Source organism: Bubalus bubalis, chromosome 15, assembly GCF_019923935.1.
Source record: "Bubalus bubalis isolate 160015118507 breed Murrah chromosome 15, NDDB_SH_1, whole genome shotgun sequence".
In the NCBI taxonomy this organism is placed as follows: Eukaryota; Metazoa; Chordata; class Mammalia; order Artiodactyla; family Bovidae; genus Bubalus; species Bubalus bubalis.
In genome coordinates, this window is record NC_059171.1 from 81,744,156 (window position 1) to 81,759,514 (window position 15,359).

Consider the following 15,359-nt stretch of genomic DNA (forward strand, 5'->3'; position numbering starts at 1 on the left):
TTAAGTGAATTTGGTATAAGTCATAAAATTTCTTTCTACTTTCATTTGATTGCATATGGATTCCAGTTATTTATACAACAGGTTTTGGAGATGTCTTGGGAAGTCAGTTTCCCCAGGTGAAACCGCATCCATGAAACATCAGCTCTTTTCAGCTCCTCTTCTGTCATTGAATTTAACTTGCTTTGAGATGATTCCACTGTCTCATACTAGCAGAATCACAGAATGTTTGTCCTTTTTTGTTTTGGTTTGTTTCACTTAGCATAATGACTATAAGGTTCATCCACGTTGTAGCAATGCCAAAGAATGCTTGAACTACCCCATAATTGCACTCATCTCACACGCTAGTAAAGTAATGCTCAAAATTCTCCAAGCCAGGCTTCAGCAATACGTGAACCATGAACTTCCAGATGTTCAAGCTGGTTTTAGAAAAGGCAGAGGAACCAGAGATCAAATTGCGAACATTCGCTGGATCATAGAAAAAGCAAGAGAGTTCCAGAAAAACATCTATTTCTGCTTTATTGACTATGCCAACGCCTCTGACTCTGTGGATCACAATAAATTGTGGAAAATTCTGAAAGAGATGGGAATACCAGACCATCTGATCTGCCTCTTGAGAAACCTTTATGCAGGTCAGGAAGCAACAGTTAGAACTGGACACGGAACAACAGACTGGTTCCAGGTAGGAAAAGGAGTACATTGAGGCTGTATATTGTCACTCTGCTTATTTAACTTATATGCAGAGTACATCATGAGAAATGCTGGGCTGGAAGAAGCACAAGCTGGAATCAAGATTGCCAGGAGAGATATCAATAACCTCAGATATGCAGACGACACCACCCTTATGGCAGAAAGTGAAGAGGAACTAAAGAGCCTCTTGATGAAAGTGAAGGAGGAGAGTGAAAAAGTTGGCTTAAAGCTCAACATTCAGAAAACTAAGATTATGGCATCTGGTCCCATCACTTCATGGGGACTAGATGGGGAAACAGTGCAAACAGTGTCAGACTTTATTTTTTTGGGCTCCAAAATCATTGCAGATGGTGATTACAACCATGAAATTAAAAGACGCTTACTCCTTGGAAGGAAAGTTATGACCAACAACCTAGACAGCATATTAAAAAGCAGAGACATTACTTTGCCAACAAAGGTCCGTCTAGTCAAGGCTATGGTTTTTCCGGTGGTCATGTATGGATGTGAGAGTTGGACTGTGAAGAAAGCTGAGCGCCGAAGAGTTGATGCTTTTGAACTGTGGTGTTGGAGAAGACTCTTGAGAGCCCCTTGGACTGCAAGAAGATCCAGCCAGTCCATCCTAAAGGAGATCAGTCCTGGGTGTTCTTTGGAAGGACTGATACTGAAGCTGAAACCCAGTACTTTGGCCACCTCATGCGAAGAGTTGACTCACTGGAAAAGACTGTGATGCTGGGAGGGATTGGGGGCAGGAGGAGAAGGGGATGACAGAGGATGAGATGGCTGGATGGCATCACTGACTCGATGGACGTGAGTCTGAGTGAACTCCAGGAGTTGGTGATGGACAGGGAGGCCTGGCGTGCTGCGATTCATGGGGTCGCAAAGAGTCGGACGCGACTGAGCGACTGAACTGAACTGAATGAGAGGAGGGGGCGGGGAGGACGTGGCGCATAGGGCGCGGGCGGGGCTCCCCCTTCCCATCCCAGTTCCCCGCGGCCCCGAGTGGCGGCGGCGCGCGCGCTCAAATGCGCGGCCGGGCCTTATAAAGAGCGCTCGGCTAGGCGCGCGTTCCACTGTGCAGAAGGGCACGCGGCCGGCCGTGCCGTGCGCCTGCGCAGTGCGGGCCGCTCCCCGCCCCTCCCCTGCCCCACCGTCCTCTCAGCCGGCCGGCCGGCCCAGCCTCGCCTCCGCGTCCTCGCTCGGCTCTCAGCCGCCCCTTTACCCTGCAGCAGCCAGCCCGGTGTCCAGCAGCATGTTCAGCTGGGTCAGCAAGGATGCCCGCCGCAAGAAGGAGCCGGAGCTCTTCCAGACGGTGTCCTAGGGGCTGTGGCAGCTGTACGCACAGAAGCTGCTGCCCCCTGGAGGAGCATTACCGCTTCCATGAGTTCCACTCGCCAGCGCTGGAGGACGCCGACTTCGACAAGCCCATGGTGCTCCTCGTGGGCCAGTACAGCACTGGCAAGACCACCTTCATCCGGCACCTGATTGAGCAGGACTTCCAGGGGATGCGCCTCGGGCCGAGCCCACCACCGACTCTTTCATCGCGGTCATGCACGGCCCCACCGAGGGCGTGGTGCCGGGCAACGCGCTCGTCGTCTACCCGCGGCGGCCCTTCCGCAAGCTCAACGCCTTCGGCAACGCCTTCCTCAACAGGTAGCCACCCCTCGATCCGGGGTGGGGGAAAGGGGCCACCGGGGTCCCGACCGTCCAGTGACTACTGCCCCCGCGAGACCCCTCAGCGACCACTCCCCGGAACTTGGTCCCCTGCCACTTTCCAAAGAAAACCCTTAGCAAGGGGTCTGCGAGTAGGTGTCGCCGGCTCCCGCGGCTCTGTCTCCCCCCGCCCCCCCTCCTCCCCGAATTTCCCAGGTTATCGGTTTAACTCCCAACTCCCCACCCTGGCAGATCCCAGACTCCTCACATCCCTCAGGTAGTGTTGGTTTCCACCTCCTTCCCTAAGGCTGGGCGCACCTAATTCATTCAGACCAACCCCTCTCACCCACTCCCTTCAAGGGTCTGTTTCTTAAGTGTCCTGGAAAAATATAGTGAAACTTTTAGCCATTCACTTTGCTGGTGTGGCGTGCTTCCCTGGAGACCGGTGGTTTGTGGAGGAAGGACCGGGGAGATCTGGATGGAAACCTGTTGCTTGAGTTGTTTCAGTCCGGTTTCTTTAGTGATGAGTGAGAGATGGAGTTTTCCTGCCAAATCAGTAAACAAGGCTGTTACAGCCATCAGCAATTCCAGCCCTCCAAATGTGGATTTCTGAACTCCGAGGGCACCCGGGAAGAACAATGCCTGCAATAAGGCAGCCATGAGGTCGCACCATTCCCTACGGTGAGCACTGAGGAAACTCAGGATGTGAAAAAACGTAGGATACTGATCCCAGGTAGCTGAGATGCATGTGAGAGAAATGATTTTAGTGGGCCCAGACTCTTGCCTCTTCCCACATGTAGAAAAGTGCTAAATTCCTGGAGATATCTGGTTTTCTTTAATTCACAAAAATAACGTTTGATGTTCAGACTACTTGTGCTTTGTTGCAAACCTATATAACCTGACCACCTCCCCCCCCCCCGCCCCGCCCCAGGGTTACTTGAGATTACTTTATTTAGGCTTGAAGTCCTAAAAATTCCCACCAAAAAACCGTTAAGTCTCAACTTTTAGGTTGTGACTATTTTTTAAGTTGACATTAGCAAGATTGGGTCTGTTAAGTGTTTACTTATTTGATGAAGAAAAGCAAGATCATGCCTATCGGAATCAGCTGGTCTTCCTGGGTATCCTGAGGCCATTGCTCTGGCAGGTGTGGAACCCTGCAGACAGCAGCAGGGGTGCTTTGTGCCGACCTTCTGGTCTGTTCTTGGACTAACATGTGAGCAAGGAGCCGTCACACTAATACCCACTCACTTCAACACTGGGATCTCAGACATTTTGGAAATGAAACAAAAGGGTTTATGTGAAGTCTTTTCTGGAATTTCTATCTTTGGTAGAGAATCAAATACTGATAAAACCAGTCGGTTCTGTGACCGGTAATAACATTTCGGTAATGACAAGTGTCCCGGGACCTGCACCCTTGGGTCTGTTCTGCCTGCCTCGCTGCTGGCTGCAGTGTGCTCTCGCCTCTTACTTCAGACAGAGAAATGTAGGTTACTCATTTGTTTTTGGAAACGTGTCTGCACCCACATCTTTTCTCCACAGTGGCGTCTGGGGAGGAGGTGACCCACCCACCTCCGTTTACTGGGGCTGGTCCCGGTCCAGTGCTTCAGAAATTGTGTACCGGCTGCCTGTGGGACAAAAGGGAATTGCAGCTTCACATTCCACACTTTTGTTGCTCAGGTGGGAGGGAGGCTGAGACTCCTTGGGAAGTCAATGACAGAGCCTCCGAAGTAAGTTGAAGTGATTTTGTCTGATCAAACTAGCTATATATGCCTTAGCATTTATAAACCTGCAGCAGGATAATGTATTGAAATTCAATATGTATTTCCTCTGTTTTTTCCATTCTAAGATGGTACCAGATCTTGGTGTTCCCTTTCCTCCAGGATTTTTTTTTTAATTGGAATCAAAGGATGGAGTTGTGTTTTTTTTTTTTTTTTTTAATTTGGCTCCACTGAGTTTTAGTTGCAGCATGGGGGCTCTTTAGAAAGATCAAAAAGATTGTCTTTAGAAAGACAATCCTAACATCGTCCATCAGGTGAATGACTGGACCCACTGTGGCAACCCTCCCCTGGAACACTGCCCTCTGTGAAAGGACAACCATCCATGCAGCCGCACCGATGCTGAAAGAAAGAGTCAGTTCAGAAAGGCCACGTGCTGTAAGGATCCATTTATATGACATTCTGGAAAAGGCAAGACTGTGGGATCAGCAAACATGGGCAGTGTTAGGAGTGTTTGAGGTCAGGATGTGTTTTGGTGATGGAACTCTTGTGTGTTCTCCTTGTGACAGTTATACAAATCTGTACATGTTAAAACTCTTGGAACCATATATATGCATGCACACATGGGTCAATTTTTGTGTAAGCAGTTTTTTTTTTTGTTTTTTTTTTTTTAAAGGGAGAGAGAGGTCATTTTTTAAAAACTTCTGCCTTTGGGGGACTTCCTGGGTAGACCAGCATTTAAGACTCCGAACTCCCAATGCTGGAGAAGGAAATGGCAACCCACTCCAATATTATTGCCTGGAGAATCCCAGGGACAGAGCAGCCTGGTGGGCTGCCATCAGTGGGGTCGCACAGAGTTGGACATGACTGAAGCGACTTAGCAGCAGCAGCAGCAACAACAACTCCCAATGCAGGGGGCCAGGGTTTGATCTCTGGTCAGGGAACTAAATCCTGCATGCTGCAATTAATTTTTTTTAAATGAAAATAAAATGCGTTTTTTGTAGACTACAAATAGTTGGGTCATATTTTTTTAATCCATTCTCACAGACTCTTTTGATTGGTGTATTTAGACCATTCACATTGAAGGTGATTATTGATATAGTTGGATTAATATCTACTCTTTTTGTAAAGGAACCTTCCATTCATTGCACTTATTCTTTGTTACCTTTTAAAAATATACTCCACTCTTTTTTATTGTCTTCTCTGACTTTAATGAGTATTTTATATGATTTCATTTTCTCTCTTCTCTTAGCATATCAATTCTTCTTTTGAAAAAAAAATTATGGTTGGCTTGGAGTTTGCAATATACATTTGCAACTAATCTATGTCCACTTTCAAATAACTCTGTTTCACTTTATAGATAGTGCAGGTACTCTTAACAGAGTATTCCCAATTCCTCCTTCCTGTTCCTTATAACCTTGCAGTTGTTCATTTCACTCATTCATAAGCTATGATCACCAGCACATTGTTGCTATTTTTATTTTGAACAGTTATATATTGAATCAGTCAATAATAAAAAACATGAGGGAATTCGCCAGTGGACTGGGGGTTAGGGCTCTGTGCTCTCACTGCCGAGGGTGTGGATTCAATCCCTGGTCTGGGAGCGAGGATCCCACAAGCCATGAGGCGTCGCCAAAAACAAAAAAAGAAAAAAGAACGAAATGCTTTATTTTATCTTCATTTTTTCTTTCTCTAATGCTTTCCCTTTTTAAACGTTGATCTGAATCTCTGACCTATTAGTATATATTATTTTCCTTTTCTCTGAAGAACAACAGTTTTTGCAAGGCAGGTCTCCTGGCAATGCATTCCTTCAGTTTTTGTCTGAGAAAGTCTTTATTTCTTCCTCACTTATGAAGGATAATTTCTTTGGATATACAACCATAGGTGGGTGGTTTATTCATGCAAAGACAAGACATGTGATTCTTTACTTTGTTCCTCTATAGGTGAGGTGGTTTTCCCCCCTCAGGCTTTCCTTAGCATTTGTCTTTGGTTTTCTGCAGTTTGAATGTGATGTGCCTAGGTGTAGTCCTTTGGTGATATATCCTGATTGGTGGTTCTCTGAAATTCCTGGATGTGTCCTCTGGGATCTGCCATTAATTTTGGAAAATCCTCAGCCATTGTTACTTCAGATGTTTCTTCTGTTAATTTCTTTGTTTCATCATCTCATATTTCAATTATGCATATATTACACCTTTTGTGATTGTCTCACAATTCTTGGATATTCTATTCCTTTTTCTCCCCCTCCCCATTAGTTTTTCTCTTTGTTTTTTAGTTTGAGACGTTTCTAGTGATATAAATTAATGCTTACTGAATTCTTTGCTCAGCCATGTCCAGTCTAGTGATGAATGTAGCAAAGGTATTCTTTATTTCTGTTACTGTATTTTTGATTTCTGGCATTTATTTTTGCTTCTTTATTAGAGTTCCCATATCTCTGCTTATATTGCATGCATGCTCAGTTGCTTCAGTCATGTCTGACTCTGCAACCCCATAGACTATATAGCCTGCCAGGCTCCTCTGTCCATGGGATTTTCCCAGACCAAACCTGTATCTTCTGCATTGCAGGTGGATTCTTTACCACTGAGCTTCCCAGGAAGCCCCTGATTATATTACCCATCGGTTTTTTGTAGGCTGTCCACTTTTTTCCCTTTACAGCCCCTAGCATGTTAATCATAGTTAAACTCTCAGTCTAATAATTGCAAAATCTTTGCCATATCTGAGCCAAGTTCTCATGCCTGCTTTTTCTCAGGCCTCCTCAAGCTCTGCTTTTTCCTGCCCTTAGTCTGACTTGTAACTTTGTGTTGAAAGCTGGATTTATGGTAGATGTCAGAGGCTTCAGATGCTTCAGATGTCTTCTGTTGTCTCCCTGTTGTCTCTGGGTTTTCCCAGAAACTCTGTCTGAAACGGAGTCTGTGTCTGGCAGCGCCCTTGGTATAATGCATGGCTTTTCTACCAGAGCCCTGTGCATGTGGTGGAGAGGTGCTGGGTGAGGGGGGCATTCCTATGAGTCAGACTGTTTTTGTGGTCATGAGGTCCTGGACTGTGCCCTTCAGAAGTTTCTTAGCTCCCACCCATCCTTTTTTTTTTTTTCATCCCATTTGTAAGACAGGAAGGCTAGAAGAGGTTCCAGTTGTCAAGTTGCTCTTTGCCCTTCCCCCATGTCTGATAAGGCTCTGTCTGATAAAATAGTTTATTCTGAGGGAAGAAACGCCCTTTGGTATGGATGTTTTTGAAAATGGTTACTTTTCTCTGGGTACATTTCTAAACTGTTAGTTTTCTTCTCTTCCCTGTCTAAATAGTGAAAGTCTAATTCTTTTTTTTCTCAAGTCTTTATCTGAAGACCCCATGGGGCTCCTGGAAGTAAAACTCATATAAGTGTGTCATCCCCTCTCCCTCCCCCTAGCTCAGGAGTTTTAAGTTTCATCTCGCCACCTCTAGCCTCCAGCATTTGTCAACTACTGTTTATGTGGTTCTACCAGTTACTGGCTTTTGGAGGATTCTGCCCCAGGAAAGCTGTGAAACTGAAAAAGCAGTTGTTCTGTCCATTTTTGCTTCGTGTTTTTTGTTGGACTATTTTTAGGTATATCTCAGTTCAATTCAGTCGCTCAGTCGTATCCAGCTCTTTGTGACTCTGTGGACTGTAGCACGCCAGGCTTCCTTGTCCAACACCAACTCCTGGAGGCTTCTCAAACTCATGTCCATCGGGTCAGTGATGCCATCCAACCATCTCATCCACTGTTGTCCCCTTCTTTTCTTGCCTTCCATCTTTCCCAGCATCAGGGTCTTTTCTGATGAGTCAGTTCCTTGCATCAGGTGGCCAAAGTACTGGAGTTTCAGCTTCAACATCAGTCCTTCCAATGAACACTCAGGACTGAGCTCCTTTAGGATGGACTTGTTGGATCTCCTTGCAGTTCAAGGGACTCTCAAGAGTCTTCTCCAACACCACAGTATATCAATTATCAACATCAACACCACAGAGTATCAATTCTTTGGCACTCAGCCTTCTTTATGCTCCAACTCTCACATCCATACATGACCACTGGAAAAATCATAGCTTTGACTAGACAGACCTTTGTTGGTAAAGTAATGTCTCTGCTTTTTAATATGCTATCTAGGTTGGTCATAGCTTTTCTTCCAAGGAGCAAGCGTCTTTTAACTTCATGGCTGCAGTCACCATCTGCAGGGATTTTGGAGCCCAAGAAAATAAAGTCTCTCACTGTTTCCATGGTTACCCCATCTATTTGTCATGAAGTGATGGGACTGGATGCCATGATCTTAGTGTTTTGAATGTTGAGTTTTAATCCAACTTTTTCACTCTCCTCTTTCACTTTCATCAAGAGGCTCTTTAGTTCTTCTTGGCTTTCTGCCATAAGGGTGGTTTCATGTGCATATCTGAGGTTATTTATATTTCTCCTGGTAATCTTGATTCCAGCTTGTACTTCATCTAGCCTGGCATTTTGCATAATGTACTCTGCATATAAGTGAAATAAGCAGAGTGACAATATACAGCCTTGACATACTCCTTAGGTATATCTACATTTAGGCTTATTATATCTTCTTGGTGAGTGGACATTTTGAAATCACTTAATGCCCCTCTTTATCTCTGGTAATTTCCTTCCTCCAGAGTCTACTTCTTCTGGTGTTAATATAGTTACTCTACATAAAGACATATTGTTTGTATGGCTTGTTTCACCCATCCGTCTACTAAAACATGAAGTGGATTTCCTGAAGAGAGCATGTATTTGGGTCTGATAGTCCCTCTCTTTTAGTCTGTGCATTTAGACCATTTACATTTAATGTGACCATTAATATATTTGGGTATAAGTCTGTTATTTTATTATTTGTTATCTGTTTGTCCCCTGTGTGTGTTTATGGAGGTATAGCTCACATATAACTATCCTCAATATTTTTATTTCTATTTTTTTTCCTTTCCTGGATTACTTGAATGTTGCTCAGTGTTCCTTTTTTTTTTCTATGTCATTTTTTTCTTCCAGTTTTATTGAGATATAATTGACATACAACACTGCATAAGTTTAAGGTCTACAGAATGATTTGACTTACATCTTGAAATGGTTACCACAGTAGGTTTAGTGAACACTTATCATTTCATATAGATGCAAAATGAAGAAAAAGAAAAATAGTATTTTTCCTTATTAGAACTGTTGAGATTTACTGTCTTCAGTTCAGTTCAGTTCAGTCGCTCAGTCGTTTCCGACTCTTTGCGACCCCATGAATTGAAGCACGCCAGGCCTCCCTGTCCATCACCAACTCCTGGAGTTCACTCAAACTTACATCCATCGAGTCAGTGATGCCATGCCACCATCTCATCCTCTGTCGTCCCTTTTTCCTCCTGCCCCCAATCCCTCCCAGCATCAGAGTCTTTTGCAATGAGTCAGCTCTTCACATGAGGTGGCCAAAGTACTGGAGTTTCAGCCTTAGTGTCATTCCTTCCAAAGAATACCCAGGGCTGATCTCCTTCAGAATGGACTGGTTGAATCTCCTTGCAGTCCAAGGGACTCTCAAGAGTCTTCTCCAACACCACAGTTCAAAAGCATCAATTCTTCAGTGCTCAGCTTTCTTCACAGTCCAACCCTCACATCCATACATGACCACTGGAAAAGCCATAGCCTCGTCTAGACGGACCTTTGTTGGCAAAGTAATGTGTCTGCTTTTCAATATGCTATCTAGGTTGGTCATAACTTTCCTTCCAAGGAGTAAGTGTGTTTTAATTTCATGGCTGCAATCACCATCTGCAGTGATTTTGGAGCCCCAAAAAATAAAGTCTGACACTGTTTGCACTGTTTCCCCATCTGTTTCCCATAAAGTGATGGGACCGGATGCCATGATCTTCGTTTTCTGAATGTTGAGCTTTAAGTCAACCTTTTCACTCTCCTCTTTAACAATTTTCATATATAACATAGAACAGTGTTTATTAATTGTATTTATTGTGTTGTAGATGCAATGGCACCCCACTCCAGTACTCTTGCCTGGAGAATCCCATGGACGGAGGAGCCTGGTGGGCTGCAGTCCATGGGGTCGCTAAGAGTCGGACACAACTGAGCGATTTCACTTTCACTTTTTACTTTCATGCTATGGGGAAGGAAATGGCAACCCACTCCAGTGTTCTTGCCTGGAGAATCCCAGGGACGAGGGAGCCTGGTGGGCTGCTGTCTATGGGGTCGCACAGAGTCGGACACGACTGAAGCAACTTAGCAGCAGCAGCAGATTATATCCCTAGTACTTATTTATCTTACAACTGGAAGTTGTACTTTTTTTTTAAAAAATGTATTCATAGATAAGGTTTATTCTAATGTTTACATAAAAATGAGTTGATGTAGAACAGGAAAAGGTTTTTCCAAAGGGTTAAAATGTATCAAAGAACAAAACTTGGTCCTTCCATTTAGTTTGAACTCAGTTGGCTGACTGCATGATGATTAATATCCACCCTCACTAATCATATTCATCACACACAATATCAAAAGTCTTCTGGTGGCACTTCCTATTTCCCTGGAAGTCTCTTAAGCTGTTTTCAGTTACAAAAGAAGGGCAAGGATTTTATCAGCTCACACTCGACTCCATTGGAGACAAAAATACATCCCTCAATTCTCTTGTTTAAATTGTGACTCTTGGAAAACAGTGTCCAAGGGAAGAAATTAGCACTAATACACAAAGAACACAGTATAATCTCTGTGTAACAGTACCTTTGCTTCAAATTTTTTTCATTAAGAATTATGTTTATTATCTCTCCACAAGGAAGTTATAAAAATACCTGTAAAAACATTGAAAAGGCTCTTTAAAATCCTGGAATGGAGAATTCTGAAGTATGAATTATGATACATCTATGATTTGCAAATAAAAAAATGAAATAAATTCTACAAGTTGGAATTTCTGAATGACTTTGGTAGGAGTTTACCAGAAGGAGCTAAAACATCAGACCTTAACAATTTTCTGTTTTCATCTCAATTGAATTTTTGATCTGTTGACAGGCACAGTGCACACAGGAACTTGCTTCTGCCACTAATGATGAAGTCAGTCTGAGGGACAGATATTTGTATCCTGGATGCACCAGGCTCTTCCATGCAACTGACTGGAGTGGTCGTCCTTTATTTGTTCCATCGTGTTTTAAATAAAAGTAAGTATACATATGGTAAAACATTTAAATGGTACAAGAGGATTTAAAATAATCAGTAAATACCCTTTTCTCCTATAATCTAGAAAATCTGATGTTTTCCAAATCATCAAACAGTCATATGAATAATTTGCCAAGTGAAGTCAACCTTAGAGTATCTTCATCTGAAAATTATTCTCAGGATTTCTGGAATACCTTGATTCTCTCATATTTTACTTCTGTTACAGAGGAAAGCCATGCAGTCTTCTCCTTCTCAAAAAAACTAACTAGGAAAGCAACTCACACACTGTTCAAAGACAGCGAGTGCAGGCAACACCTTGTACCCCGTGGATCTGGTCCTAGCCACAGGCAGGGGCTCTGGTATCCACCAGAGACACGGGCTGGTGCCCGGGGCCCAGCCATGCCCTTTGTGAAGGCCTCCGATCTTTCCGGCCAGCTGAGCATCCTTTGAGGAGAGGGTGACGCGGCCGGCGTGTAAGGAGAGGAGACAGGCATCCTCGAAGAGAGGAACTAGAAACGCTTCTGCCGCCTCTTGCAGAGCCAACAGGACCTGGGTTTGCCAACTGAAGTCCACACCACAAGTGAATTTAACACGTATTTCTCTTGCCGGTGAAGGAGCAGGGATGGGAGAAGGAGTGGAGAGGAAAAGGAGACTCAGGAGAAGATAGACTCTCCGCGAGTCTCCGTGAATCTTCACCTCTGTTCTTCTTTCTTGGTGCTTACTCTTGGGACCTAACTGGTGGCTGATGTCAGCTCCAGGGAGCTTAGAGAGGGCGGGCACGGCTCGGCTCTCCTGGTCTCAGCCGTGGGAGAGGAGGAGACAGTCTCTCAGGGCAGAGGAAGGGACGGGAGGCTGGTTGGATGAGAGAGTTGCAGGCGGCAGAAGGAGGTCTTGCTTAGCAGCAGGCGCATGCCCTTCTGGAGCGCTCGGATCGCCTGCAGGAGCGCATGTCTCCGGTGAGCCTGTGGATGGGAGGACGCGCCTGGACACGGGCCGGAGGGCAGGCGGCGGGAGCCGGGCTCGCTGGGGGCCCCTCGGTGTTTCGGGCTCGCTTGCGGCTCCAGTGGGCTGGTGGTGGACGCACAGAGGGTGTTTGGGCCCCAGGGCTCCTCCTAGATCTGGGTCCGGGGACAGAGGCCGGGAGGGCCGGGTCTCCCCAGCCGGCCGCTTGACCCGGCTGGGTGGTGCTCTGGAAGTTTGTACCCTTTGACCAGATTCTTCCAATTCCTCTCCCAGCACCCCTCTGTGTACCTCCAGTAAGGACAAATCCGATCTCTTTTTCTATGAACTTGTTTATTTTTGAAGTATAATTGACTACAGCACTCTGTTAGTTCCCCGGTGCACAGCATAGTGATTAGACATTTCTATACATTTCAAAGGCCTCTTGATGAAGGTGAAAGTGGAGAGTGAAAAAGTTGGCTTAAAGCTCAACGTTCAGAAAATGAAGATCATGGCATCCGGTCCCATCACTTTATGGGAAATAGATGGGGAAACAGTGCAAACAGTGTCAGACTTTATTTTTTTGGGCTCCAAAATCACTGCAGATGGTGACTGCAGCCATGAAATTAAAAGACGCTTACTCCTTGGAAGGAAAGTTATGACCAACCTAGATAGCATATTCAAAAGCAGAGACATTACTTTGCCAACAAAGGTCCGTCTAGACGAGGCTATGGCTTTTCCAGTGGTCATGTATGGATGTGAGAGTTGGACTGTGAAGAAGGCTGAGCGCCGAAGAAGTGATGCTTTTGAACTGTGGTGTTGGAGAAGACTCGTGAGAGTCCCTTGGAGTGCAAGGAGATCCAACCAGTCCATTCTGAAGGAGATCAGCCCTGGGATTTCTTTGGAAGGAATGATGCTAAAGCTGAAACTCCAGTACTTTGGCCACCTCATGCGAAGAGTTGACTCATTGGAAAAGACTCTGATGCTGGGAGGTATTGGGGGCAAGAGGAGAAGGGGACGACAGAGGATGAGATGGCTGGATGGCATCACTGACTTGATGGACATGAGTCTGAGTGAACTCTGGGAGTTGGTGATGGACAGGGAGGCCTGGCGTGCTGCGGTTCATGGGGTCGCAAAGAGTTGGACGCAACTGAGTGACTGATCTGATCTGATCTGATCTGATACATTTCAAAATGATTGCCGTAAATCTAGTTACCATCTGTCACCATGAAAGGTATTACTTTATTACTGACTATATACCCCTACATTATTGTCGACTGTATTGTTGATTATATTCTTAGTGTTCCATTTTAATCATTTTTGTTGCTGTTTTTCCCCATGTATCTCTGTATTTTAGTGGTTGCTCTGGAGATTATAGTATTCATATTTAGCTTTTCTCTGTCTGCTTGGAAATAAGATTGTGCCACGTCAAGGGGAACATAGAAGCCACACCACCACTTAGTGCTACATCTTCGTGCATCAAAAACTGCTTCAGACAGTGTTAGAAATTTTGCCTTCTGCTGTCATACATATATACATCATATATACATACAGAATAGTCTTGGGACTTCCCTGGTGGTCCAGTGGCTAGGACTCTGTGCTCCCAGTGCACGGGGCCTGGGTTTGATCCCTGGTCGGGGAACTAGATCCCACCTGCTGCAGTGAAGATGGAAGGTCCCAAGTGCCACAACTAAGACCTGGCACAGCTACATAAATACATAAAAATACATATTTCTTAAATAAGAAGTATAAAAAGCTGACTGCTTTGGCCACTTGTTTAAAATTAGGGCCTTCCTGGCAGTCCAGTGATTAAGACTAGGAGCTCCCACTGCAGTGGGCAAGGGTTCCACCCCTGATCGGGGAACTAAGATCCCACACGTTGGATGGCACAGACCCAAAAACCATAAGTCTCATATTTACATAGTTATGTGCCATTTCTATTGCTCTTCCTGTATTCTTGAAATTTGTTTGCCACTGGTATTATTCTCTTTGAATCTGGAGAATTTCCTTTAGCCTTTCTTTCAGAGTGGGCCTGCTAGAGAGCTCCCCTCTCACTTTAGTGCAGGTGGTACAGAAGGTGAGGATTCAGCGTAGCACTGCTGATCAGTGAGTGTCCAGGGTGCCCGGTCACTGCTAAATTGCCTTGTATGAACGTCATGGTTAGTGTACTGGAATTGCCTGGTTTCAGTCACACGACATGCGCACCACGCGGCAGATAGCTGCCCTGTCCTGGGCCAAACAGGCAGAGGCAGCTGAGCTGGGATGAGTGCCGTCCGATAGCTGCCTTTGTTCCTTCTGACTCAGTGACCCACCTGTCTTCTTGAAATGTGTGCTCCCCTTCCCTTGTGATGGAGCAAAGTCCAGACATCAACCATATGCTTCCACGGTCACCTGGTAACATGGGAGCCCTGTGCGCCAGCTTTTCCAAAACCATCAGATATTTCTCTTTGATAATACAGAATTAAATAGGAATTTAATAGAATTAAATGGAATTAAATAGGTTTCTTTCCCCCTCATTAAAGAAATTGCAGGCTTTAAAAGAAGGCAGGGGAATACTCAGGGTTTAGGGACCACTTGAAATCATTTGAGGCCAGGCTGGCTTTTCAAAAATATTTAGTATTTATTTATCTATTTGGTTATGTCGGGTCCTGGTTTCCACACGTGGCATCTTCGTTGTGGACTCTCTAGTTGCGGCTTGTTGGCTTAGTTGCTCCATGGCATGTGGGATCTTAGTTCCCCAACCAGGAATCGAACCTTTGTTCTCTGCATTGCAAGGCAGATCTTAACCACTGACCCACCAGGGAAGCACCAGGCATATGTATGCAGACCAAGATACACGACCTTCAGACATGCAGAAAGGTCTCCTTCTCAGGAAGGCCTTCCCCGTCTGCCCCATTTAAGGCTGTGAGTTGACGATAGCCCGCCTCCTCCTGCTCTGTTTCTCTCATGTTACTTATCACCGTTTGAGACAGGGTTTGCTTATTTGCCAGGTTTGTCTGTTTCGTTAGTTGCAGTGTCCTAAGTGCCTAGACTGGTGCATGCTCAGTAAATACATATTTTTACCTTGCTGCATGGCTTGTGGGATCTTACTTCCCTGACCAGAGATTGAACCCAGGCCCTCAGCAGTGAAAGCATGGAGTCCTAACTGCTGGACTGCCAGGGAATTCCCTCAGTAAATATTTCCTGGATGAAAGAACAGTTTTGCAACTTTCTTTTCTTCCTTTTAAAAAAGTTGTCATCC